Source organism: Trachymyrmex cornetzi, unplaced genomic scaffold, assembly GCF_001594075.2.
Source record: "Trachymyrmex cornetzi isolate Tcor2-1 unplaced genomic scaffold, Tcor1.1 scaffold803, whole genome shotgun sequence".
In the NCBI taxonomy this organism is placed as follows: domain Eukaryota; kingdom Metazoa; phylum Arthropoda; class Insecta; order Hymenoptera; family Formicidae; genus Trachymyrmex; species Trachymyrmex cornetzi.
This window is the reverse complement of record NW_017300140.1, coordinates 106,543-119,624: the sequence shown is the minus strand read 5'-3', so window position 1 is coordinate 119,624 and position 13,082 is coordinate 106,543. Positions and strand designations below refer to the sequence as shown.

General features: G+C 33.7%; 2 protein-coding genes across 2 annotated transcripts in view; one reads left to right on the top strand and one right to left on the bottom strand.

Moving 5' to 3' along the window:
- Positions 1 to 7,938, bottom strand: part of LOC108768529 (uncharacterized) — a 74,488-nt gene extending 66,550 nt beyond the window's left edge. Inside the window, exon 1 of the mRNA XM_018518981.1 lies at positions 7,902 to 7,938. The gene's annotated coding sequence lies outside the window, so the exon portion shown is untranslated. The remainder of the gene's footprint in view (positions 1 to 7,901) is intronic.
- The window catches only part of LOC108768531 (serine proteinase stubble), a 43,105-nt gene that overhangs the window by 3,062 nt on the left and 26,961 nt on the right, over positions 1 to 13,082 (top strand). The window lies entirely within an intron of this gene.

Sequence of the window (13,082 nt, the reverse complement as noted above, 5' to 3'; positions counted from 1 at the left end):
GCATTCACTTGCGCATCACTATTTCGCTCTAGTTTCGAATTACAAGCGTGCCGGTTCGGAACAAATTAGAGCTGCTTTTGTTCGCGATGGATTTGGGTCTCCTCTCCTCGCAACGAATCCGTTAGAGCGTTTCGCCGTCACGGTCCCTGAGCCATAAAAGATTTGTCCTCTATATCGCCCGACCCAAAAATCAAGGGATAACCGCAGAATCGTCTCGGAAAGTCGGAAACGAAATGGGACATCACAATGTACCATTTGTATACGCTTTCTCGAATCGCGAGCGCGAAAGCTATGTCGATTAACAAGCCGTTAATGTACACTCGAACTGCGGAATGGAAGAATACAGATTATAAGAAATCTTCCTCCTGCTGTTATTCACTAATGACGAAATGTTATTGCTATCGTTTTCACGAGATGAAGCTAATTCGCGATATGTAATCGCGATTTGATTGCATTTCTGCAGTTGCCTTTCTTTTATGTTCACAAAATTGAACGGCCTATTTTAGAATCATTCATAGAGTTCGCAAAACATGATTCGGTAAAGAGTGGAGTTTGATAAGCAAATGGAGATTACTCGAATGAGAGATATCGAGATATTTGCTCTTACCCAGACAGCACACAATATTAACAAAATATTTACAAAATATTTATAAATATTTATAAGATTTATTTTGTAAATATCTTGTAAATATTTTTGTAGTCTTAGATATTGCACATAAATATTTATTATAAATGTTATGAAATATTAAATGTTATAATAAATGCTATGAAAATACTTAATGAGACATTATAATTCAAAAGTAAGACATACTTATTAGAAATATTTATTTATATTTATCATAAATATTACATAAAATATTTAGTCTATATATTTTAATAATATTTCGAATGAAGCTTTATATAAAATATGTGTGAAATGTCTATATAACATTTCAAAAAATTAATATTAATACAATAAATATTTATCATAAATATTCTGTGCGCTGTCTGGGTATTTCGCGGTCTTACTCGTCTATGGTATGTGTGCTTGACCTAAAGACTATGAACGTGACGTACAATGCAGCATTTATTGTCATTGTTGAGTCAATAGACATTTTCGTGCAATACTAAACTATTATGGTAGTAAATACGCGACTATCTCTGTTCTTTCTTTTTCTGCGTACCTTCTTTCTCCCACGTTCAATTAATAACAGACACTTGAATCTCTGCTAGGTGTACAGAGCAACTTGTGTAATGGAAAACGAGAGGGGAAACCCATCAGACATTTATCCACGTTAGCATTACGTTGTTAGTTGCATCGTCGCGCACGTGTAATATGTAACGACGCTATAAAGCTTTCCTTTATGGCGGTTATAATTTTTCACGACTGTAATTATAAATAAATTGGAATTAACGCGCGCATTACAGAAGGAGGGAACTTCCGTGAAAGCTCTTCATTAGCGATGCACAACGATGCATAAAGGTCGATGCTTTATATACCGTGCTAATTCTACAAAAGAAACTAAACGATCGGATCCATTAATCCCTATCTCTGCATGATTACGTCAAGCTTCACCGAAGCGTCAATTAAATCGTGCAACATGTAAGCACTTTGATACATCGATAGAGAGAGGAAAAATCAAAAAATAACTTTTAATATTTGAAATGACATGGTATAATAGTTTACTTTACACTGTATTCATTTTTAATAATATTAAAGAGAAAAAGTGAGTTTCTTGATAAAAATATTTAATTTCGATGGACTTTTACGAAAATTAAATTTTATATATTGTATTTTATACCAAATGTTTTATGCTTCATAATTGCATATTTCTTAAAATATCTAAGAAAAATATTTCTGAAAATTAATCAGTTCTTTACAAAAGAGCTAATTCGATAATATAATGCTCTCGGAATCAAATTTTTCCTATAGGAATCTTCACGATTTTGTAATAGCATTGCATATATGTTTCATACACTGTAGGGAGCTTTCTTTTCGTGTAATTATACACTGTAGGTAATTAGTTTTTCGACAGATAACGAACGAGCTGTTTAATTGGTGAGTAAAATGCTCGCGAAGGTACAAATGTATGTCAATCGCGCAACTCGACTCGTTAACGCGGTTTCGAGGTGGTCCACTCTGTCCCCGAAATCGAGTGCAATAAAATTTAGTGGCCGGAAACATTTACCACTGCGAGATCACCGAGAAATAGCACCGTATTTCATTAATTTTAATAGACGCTTCTTTCGACGGTACGACGCAGCTAATTAAAAGATCGAAACGCCATAACCTGGTTGGTTATATTTTAATGATTATTTGTGGGATCCTAACATTGAAGTTACTCGCGTTTCTCGAAATATCACTTACAATTATAATTACACATTGCGTATTAAGAGTTCAACTCGGAAAGCCTTTATAACGGGAATATATGGAAAAAGCGTTGTTGTACTAGAATTTTCTATTAATTTCAAGGCACAGATTTTATTCGAAACAAGGAGAATCATTAGCGTACCGTTGATTGAAACCTCCGAAATATATAGGTGGCTAACGAGAAATGTGTGCCGATTGAAAGTCGATTTCTAGGTGGTTCGATATTTGCCTCGCCTTTGATGGCTTTGATGCGAAAATTCATTTGCAGCAGCCTCAGGGTATCATTATCTGCCGTTAAACTCAAATATACATTTCTTATTTAATCGTAGAAAAGATTTCTCACATATAATTTTTTATTTGACATTATTATTAATACAATTAGAATCGAGGACAAAAGAATTGCAACGTCTCGTGTATTTTTTATACAAAAAATTATTAATACATTATAGAGCTATTCTTTTATATTATTGTATGTGTTAAAAATTTATGAGTAAAATGATATTTATCGTAAAAAACATAAAATATTTTTTAATAATGAGAAAACTTTCTTAATTTTGTGTTATTATAAGACAGAATACTAAATTGAAATGAAATTTTCAATAAATTATTAATATGAGCGAAAATATGATAAAGTGACTGCTATATAATTTTCGTTGTATATATATATATATTGTATATGTTGTGTATATATATATATATATATAATAAGCTAATTGCTGTAATTTATATAAGGAAAGGAAAAAAATGTATTGACGCACACGAATAGACTGCACGAAAATTTCGCACAATTCATCATGTTGTGAGAAAATAAAATAAAGAGACAAAATTTCCTCGGGATATAACACCCTATTGCCGCACGAGAAATCATATCCGTCGGCGTTGCCGCGGCCACTCGCGACGATACATACACGAGGTGTTAAAGTAGGTCACTTTTATCCCCTGTAGCAAGCGATCACGATCAGAGATTGGGATCGGCCGCAGCCATCGGCCCATGGAGAGCGAACGATCTTAGTACTTGAAGAAATCTACACTATTGTTATCCGCTATTGTTCCCCGACGTCTCTTCTAGAAAAGCTATGCGTATTTTTCGTTTGTAATGCTTCGAAAGTACGTATTTTTTTTTCTTTTTATTTTTTATACGATACGTCACGCATTCCACATCTACGATTCGTGAGATACCAATTCTGAACGTCCGGTCTCTTGTCTTGCCGTTGTAAATGTTATACGGAGAAGAGCGTAGGTAGGTATATACCGTGCGCCCGCAATTCGAACGAATCTAGAGAGCCGATATAATCGCGCTCGTCCGACTATTTCCGCGACTAATGAGCAGAGCGCGAATAATGAAATTACGCTTGTCTGCGCAAGTAGCCCGCTCGTAAAGCGAGATTCACAAACGGGAGTGGACGACCGACGCGGCTCTCGAGAGAGACGTTTGGCAGAGTGGAAGAAATCCGCGGTGCCCGAACCGTGCAGGCGTAATACGCGGACGATCAAGTGCTTTCATCGCACTATTAGGATATGCGAGACCGGTCGTCGGAAACGCCCTTTCCAGTATATATAGTCACTCGTACTAGTGCCCGCCATCAATTTTACGGATATACGACACGCGGGCAACTTGCTCTAAATGGCGACGAGAGATTTCTAAATCGCGACAAAACGGACGAATCCGCGAACGCGCGCGCCTCAGGATCTAATCTTGCCGATCATCGTATCGACTGTCGATGTCTCCCGGCACAATCGATCGACAGGTGCAGGACGCAGGTGTGCATATTCACGCGCGTGTTGTACACACGAAATATATGTATAGGTACACACGCGGCTCTCGTTACTCTTACGTGCGATTAATTCCTCTCTTTCGTTCTTTCTTTATACTCCAAGTCCATGGCGTTCACCCATCGACCTTCTTAAGAGAGATCCGTCGACTTTTCCATCGGCCTCGATCTCGATACACTCGACGACGTGTATCTAAATGTGGGAAGAGCGGCTACGTCAACGCGCAAGAAAATATGTGAGGTCTAGGTAGATGACACGAGATAGATCACAGATCGTAGATAACACGCTTTTCGACGACGACGACGACGACGACCCCCTTTAAGCGCATGTGCGACATTCTTAAGACGTAATCCTTTGAGACTAGAAATATACGTCTGTCAGACGTAGGACAAATTATCGATTTAAGCATCGCTTAAAAGATCGCACATCTCTTTTATATCGCTTCATCTGTTCTATATTGTAAAAAAGATTATTATTATCTAATTAATAGATCAATTACTCTTTTATATCATGAATTGTTCCTCCTACGTGATTTAGTTGATTTATCTAAAATAAATATACACGGAGATATATTTTCAGCTAAGGATTAATTCGTGATTGATTAATGAATCAATCTGATATCAATTACTGCGGTTTATTATACCTCATCATGTGCAATTAGCTTAAGAGTTTCGCTAAATAGAAAAACTTTCGCTTTTCCATTGTGATTAATCGTATTGAAGGTTAGAATTAGGAACGCTTAATTACAGCGACAGCGCGGACTGCAGCACGAATGAGATTCGCGGATTCTGTGCCACTAAATAATACGCTGTCATACGAAACGGACAGTGATATGACACACAAAACGTGAAAATAAGGATAAATTGCGACGTTGTGTCGTTCCGCACGTGGTCGAAAGGTTTCACCGAGAGTATACGACGGGCTTTCTCTCGAATGAAAAAAATCATTTGGCGACTCGACAAAATTTCCAAATATGCGAGACATTATGTTTCCGCAGTGAGGTTCTAACGTTACTTGGCGCGCGTGCGCGCAAACACGCGATTGAAAGTATGCCGTGGCGCGACAAGGAGGGTACAAAAAATTCATCCACGCTTCCCCGCACTCCGGCGTTTTCACTGGAATTCACGTTTATTAATGCATTCCAATTACACGATGCTCGCGAGTTATTAACGCACTAACGAATCGTCACATCATGCGTCCTCATCCCTCCCTCGGTACTTTCACTACCTTCATAATCACCGAGCATGCGTGTAAGACTGAAGGAAGTTCCATATTAACGTTACGTCTAAGAAACAGGAGTCAACAAGCATGTACATGAGATCGATATACACGAATCCTTTTTATTTTTATTTTTATCCGACATTGCGTCTGTATACAGCCCTTTATTAGACTAATCGCAGGTTATATATATATATATATATATACACACACACGTATACATATATTTAAATTTCATATTTAATTCATACGTGAGAAACTTCTTCACCGAGTTAAATGGCTAAATATAACTACTCACATAAAAGTAGTTATATATAAAACCATATCAAAAATTTAACAATAGTTATTACAGGTGGCTCAATATAACATAAAACATAAATGGGAAGGAGCATTCTATGTTAATACGAAGAAGAATTTTATGTTAGTACGAATATTATGTAAGAAAGTTCGTGTAATTATAAACCACGAATTATAATTACACCAACTTTCTTACATAATATTCGTACAATACTAACATAAAATTCTTCCGTCTCCGTGAATATTCTTCATCAAATAACACCGCATTGTAACAGTGTAATTGATCATTGTTGATAATACGGAATTTGGCAATCCCGTGGTTAACATACAGCGATCAAGAAACAAAATTTAATCTCACAAGTCAAAAAAATCGAGGAATCAGAATAATTTTCGGATATGAACTTCACTTTGACATCCTAATTGGCGTTTTATTATTTAACATCTCGCATTCTTTATTGTACTGTTGATGGCCAAGACTTGGCCAAAACGTTTTTAATTTGAAATATATGACTTTGGCAAAAAACTTGTTGCGTATGTGGCTGTATGCACCTTCCCATTTATGCCATATCAAAAATTCATTTTGCCGTTTTATTTAAGCGAGGGAAATTTACGAATGTTGCTTTGGCATTTAAATTGTAAATTAGGTATCTCTATTAAATGTTGGTTTAAAATTAATTAAAGTTTGATTCATTTTCACATTTTTAAAAATGTCAAATAGGAAGACAGATCAAGTAAAATTTCAATTAATTTCAATTAATTCTTATGAAGAGATACTTGGTCAATTTTTTAAATATAATTTCGTTTATATCTTCTTGAGAATTAATGATTGTCTAATACAACTTATAAATATAACTAACGAATTTTAACTCAAAGCGCAGACAATTATTAATTCGCAGCCAATTAACGTAAAGCAATGTCAGCCGCGCGTCGTACATATAGGCACATACGTCAGCATAATGTCCATTCAGCGTCGATAATGACGACTATTATGTACTTTCTCCAAATTAGCGGTAAAACGTCACGCGCTACGCTCGCATTAGATAGGGCTGCGTCCACGATTTTCCTTTTACTTTCAAAACTATTGTAGAATGTGAAAGAAATCGAAAGTCCAATGCACAAAACGTGTGTCTCTTAAAAGAACGGTTGCTGTATGCCTAGGGTTGCCTAAGAACGTCTAGGATTACCCAGAACCGTTTACAAGTCATTAACCTTTCAATTTATCAAATAAATTGGATGGACTGACTACAAAAAAGATCAAAAATAAGATTGGCGCATTGTAAGACTGATTTCAGTCAACAGCCATTAATGTATTATTTCATAAATTTGAATCCACATATGCTACACACAATTGTGAAATAGATTTTTATTTATTTATTGCCAGCTCTGTTTATGATGTTACATTAAAAAAAAATCTCTGATTGCTTTTCTTGTGCATCAGCTTATTATAATATCTAATCCTGGAAGGAAATAAATACGTAGAGCAGTGACAAACGTAGATTTCAAATTTTATTTAAGAAATATTTGTCAAATAAAAAAAATTAAGAGACATTTTGAAATATTCTTACTGTGATCGAAAGATACTACTTTATTTTTTATTTTTACCCAGAAATGCATATAATACATTAACATCCTTTTCTAATCTTCATTATTTAAATTCTCGTGTGAAATCGAAGAGAATATCATGAAAAAGCATAAAAAGTATATTCTAAAACTATCATTATTTCAGTGTTCTTTTACTTATTTATTTTTTCACGTTTTCAATATATTTTTACTATTTATATATAAACAAACTAAAAAATTTAATACATTACAATGTGATAAGAAACGGTCTAGATAACATTTATTAAAATTTAATATTCTCGTAATGCTCTCAATTAATATTTCGTGAAAATTTTGAGAGTGCACAAAGAGCTCGACAAGAAAATGTAATACTTCCTGTCATCTATTTTTATATGCGCTTGCATGTTTATTCCATAAATTTTAGCCAAATTTGAAATATGTTTCATGAAATAATATTATGATATCCTGCAACAATACCGAATGTTCCAATAAATTAATATGATAAATTTTATTATACTTTTTTTATAAATATATATTTCCTATTACATGCACAATAAATCGACAAACGTACATATTTTCCAGGATTACATATTGATATTAATCTAGCGTAACCCATCCATTTTAAAGAGTAATGAATTTATATCAATAAAATGTTCTTTCACAGAGATTCATTACTCCAGATTAAAAATAATATATCACTCACCGAAACGCGATGCGCAGCAGCGGAGTTTTTAACGTCGCTCTGTAAAATACAAATATATAAAATCCACATTGTAATGGCGTCCGTAATGTTTCAAAAAAATGTATATTATATCTATATTATGCACAAATTTATATTATACACACACATTAAGATTTGCATTTTCTTTCAAGTAGATTGTTACATAATTAAAATAATAATTTCCTGACAAAAATCTCTATCTCCCAAGCAGTGTTGGAACAGATATCGTTTAAAAGGTATCTAGTTATAGGTAGCCAAATGGGAATTGAATACCGGCGAGATACTGATCCAATACCATTTTTCAGTATTTAGTACCGACACGATACTGAATACCAGTACTGGTAAAACACTGGGATGATAGCAATGAGCCAAGTTTTGGAATACAGTATTAGAGTACTATTACAGTACGGGATTACAATATTGTAACAGTACCTAGAATTAGTACATATGTTGTACCTGATATCGATTTTGATTAGTACCGTAATAGAAATAATACTGTAACAAAAATCGTTACTGATTCATAATATTGCAACAGTACTAAATATTAATACCAATTTTTAATAACAGTAGTAATATTGTATAAAAAGTCCGTACCAATTCTCTATACCGCAAAAGCCGTATAGCCAATTCAAAAAAGGTTACAACTTCAGCTTTAACTCCAGACGGAGAAGGCAGAAGTAGTAACCTTTTTTGACGATGCTCGCATTTTGTGGTCCTTTTATATCATGTCTGAATGTTTTTCAAACACGCGAAAATCAGCCATCTATTAATCTTTTCGGAAATTAATTTTATGCGAGTTGATTCATATATACGCTGAAATAATTGCACTTGTCTTGAAGATAATCTACCGACAGTATACTGACTCAGAGTACTGACGCTTGACATATTCCTTTTACTAATTATCCGATACTGCAAATATACTGGCGGTATACAGTTTCGATACTGGCCCCCGACACACTGGTTTAGTACACACGCGATATCAAAAGTCTACTGGCAGCTGTGTACTGGATCAGTACTGTCGCCCGACGTAATCCTTTCCCAATTTTAGTACGAACATGATATCGATAATCTACCGACAGTATGCTGGCTCAGTACTGACGCTTGACGTAGTCCTTTTACTAATTGCAATACAGACCTGATACTGCAATTATACTGGCGATATACAGTTTCGATACTGGTTCCCAACACACTGGTTTTGGCAATTTCAGTACACACACGATATCGAAAATCTACTGGATTAGTATTACTATTCAATACTGATTCATATATTGGGCTAGTACGGTATCATTAGTTTTATGGTACTGGTCCAGTATTAAAATATGAAACTAATTTTTCTCAGTACAGATTCGGTACCTCGCCAGGATTCAATATCGTTTTTCTGTATAAATTCCCACTTGAGAAAAGTACCTAATTTTTCGGATACTTTTTTCTTGTATCGGTATCTATACTTAGGTAATTATAAAAAAATGTATCTCTGCACTTATATACCTAAGTATAGATACCGATACAGGAAAAAAGTATTCGAAAAATTAGGTACTTTTTAGGTACTTAAAAAAAAGGAAGAAAAGAAAAATAGAGAAGAATAAAAAAATGGAGAAAATAAGAAAAGAAAAAGATATAAGTAGCGTAAAATATACTAAATTTTATTTGTTTGTTTAATATATAAAAGAACGTCTCGATGATAAAAAGTCGAAAACAACAAGCTGCGTATAGATTAATTTTATTTCATATAAATCTACTACTTACATATGTACACAGAAAAAAAGACTATTCTTAAATCAACTATAATATATTCATATATAAGCAAAAATATTATAATCTTGCTTCAAAGATATCAATCTTGATTTGATTGAATTCGTTTTGATGCAAGTATTACTTTGCACTGAATTCAAGACTTGTACAATTAAAAATCTTACATCTGATTATAATATTTTTGCTTATATATGAATATATTATGGTTGATTTAAGAATAGTCTTTTTTCTGTGTAGGTACTAAAATGTTTGAATTTGGATAATGAAAATTGTAATCGTACGTACGTCATCGCGATGAATTATATAGGAACAGCGTGGCAAACTGGTCACGTGACGCTGTCTCCTCAGGAGGTTACTTATGTAATTTTTCCTCTAGGGCGGAAACGTAAAAGATGAAAATTTTTTTATCTGCACACATACATACATAAAATTTTTCACTTTTCTCGACTCCGCCCTAAGAAAAAAATTACTCCGATTGATCCTAAGCACCAAAGCTCTGTAGAGTTTATTATCGATGCAGAAAAAATCGCAATTCGTCATGTTACAAATTGTTCTTCTTCTCTAACTTGTGTATACCTACATCCATAATAGACTAGCTCTTTAGTGCTCGGAACCAATCAAAGAAGAGACCGGTGTCATCAGTTTGCCATTCTTTTTCTATGAGATTTTTTAGTCGCCAATCACTAAATACTAGGGACTAAACTTACCTATAGGCGCCCGGAAAAAGAAGTTTTATAAAATTATATAATTTTATATTAGTTATATATATATATTGTGTAAAATTATGTAAAATTAAATATAATTGCATATGTTCAAATATGTGCATATTTCATATATATAGAATATTCCCGACCTACGAGATCACTTCTCGTGAGCAGGTAGAGCGAATTGAACTGAGTTGGAAAGTCTTTTATCATTTGACAATTTTTACTAATACTTTAGGAGATATTAATTTCTAAATATATTAAATAAGTACATATCGGCGCGGATTACCAGCAAGTATACGCCCATCGGTAACGGTCGCTTGTAAATGATAAAGGACTTTTCGATTCAGTTCAGTTCGCTGTATCAGCTCGTGAGGAGGCGATCCCTGATGTAGGTCGGGGACACCCTGTATATAATTATATATAATTTTATATGTAACTAATATGAAATTACATAATTTTGTAAAACTTTTTTCTCTCACGGGGTGAAGCAAATGAAAGCACTTGTACAAAGTTAAGAATTAGAGAAGAAAGATGATTTACATCTTTCTTCTCTAATTAATAAAAAATTAAGTTTCCAATATGACATAAAATAAAATGTATAAGTACCTTGTACTTATGTATCTAAAACTTAAAAGATACCGTACCAAAAAAGTAACTAGATACGGATACAGGTATCTCCACCCGTAAGGATCTAGGCAATGCATTTAGATACAACTAAAGTATCTAGATACTGTATCTATAGATACTTTTACCTAGATACGTTCCAACACTGCTCCCAAGTATAGACTTAAAATTTCAATAAAAATCTTCTCAACTTTTTAATAAACGACTCAAATAAAATCGGGAATGAATTAATTTCACAAAGAAAAGTGATATTTAATTTATAAATATAACATATTTACCTGCGGTGTTGCTTCGCCGTTGCCCAATGCCTCCCAAGCCTCTTCCTCCTCTCTTGTTCCCTCATTGCTGCACAGACTGCATTACACACATATACAATGAGTATTGTGTATTAGAAAAGGGAAAAAATAGAGATCACCATTTAGTCAGATCATCATGCTCCATATAACTTTTTATTCTCTTTTAAGTGAATTCTTAATGAAATAATTATACAAATTCTCCGACGAAAATCTTCTTAAATTCTTACATAAATAACTGATACAAAAATAAAACCGGGAATAAAGTAATTTTACAAAGAAAAATAATGTTTAATATTTAATAACAAGTAACATGCTATTTACACGTGGTTACTCCATCATCGTCTGATGTCTCCTAGGCCTTCTCCTTGTCTTTTGTTCCCTCGATGCTGCTTTTGTAGTACAAACGCACACTCATTTACTCACTCGCGAAAACGTCGACTAATTACGCAGTAATCAACTCGATACGACGATCGCGTGGCACCTTGCATGACACTCCCGACGTAGATCCGACGCGCACTTCATTACATTGCGACAATATAAATTAACGCGAAACAGCAAGTACAATTGTACGAAACTAATGAAGCTCATTCTATTTTGCGATACCACGTCGCACGCCGCGCCCGCGCCAGCGAATAAAGCGCGATAAATGGCGGTTAAAGGGCGATTTTACACGAAGCGACTTTACTCGCTTTTAGCAAACGTCTTAGAGCTTCTTTTGATGTTGACCAGCTATTCGCTTCCGATCACTCGACGCTGCGACTTCAAAATTTTAGACGCAAGCGAATAAAAAACAATTTCGTGGGAGAAGTTTTCATCAGCAAATTCGCTGACGAATTAAGAAGTTTGCTTTAAGCGAATAAAAGCTGCGTCGAAAGAATTCGCTGATGAATTAAGGTGGTTCTTTATATAGTAAAATGCCAAAAGTTTGAGGTGGTTCACCAGGGCTCACCCAAAATTACAAATGTTTGCATAATTTGGATAAAATAAACATGTATATCCTAATGAAATAGTATGGAACATACGATAGTGTAAATCAAGAGCTGCATCTTCATCGAACAAAAACAAGATGAGATTATGTTTACTTTTCGAGGTTAAATTTATATGCAAGTTTATGCACGTAAATATTTTTCCAGAATAGCCATTGATCCATTACTTTTTTGTGACAATTAAAATCGTAATTTTTTAATTATATTATTTTAACTACTATAATATCGTTTTCGAGAAAAGTTTATGGTAAGATTTGTGTGCAATTAGTCAAAGAAGCGTCTGCGAGCCTTATCTGTCACTAACAAAGTTTACACGTGAAATTACATTTCCAACACATTTTTTTTCTCTCTTATTTCATCGTTAACCTACCATAGAATTTTGCACACATCAATTTCAGTACATCAACTTCATTATATAAAAAATTAGACATTTTTATAGTAACTCGATTTAATAAAAAACCACCTTAAGGAGGTTGTAAGGCAAATGCAATATGTTAAGAACTACTTGAAAAAATTACAGACTATTCTAAATTTCATTTAATAATAATACAAAAAAAAAATAGAAACAATTGACGATCTGGATCAAAAGTTATTTAAATAAGTAGTAATATTTTTTTAATTTGTACTGTAATATAAATATATGAAAATGTATTATAAAATAATGATAAAATCTCAATTTTTTTATATAAATACTCTAGCAATTCAACAATATTTTTGTAAAGTTATCTTGAGATGCAGACATTAATTGTTCAGTAAATAAATAAAATTTGTTATTTGTTATAAACTAATGGTGAATCT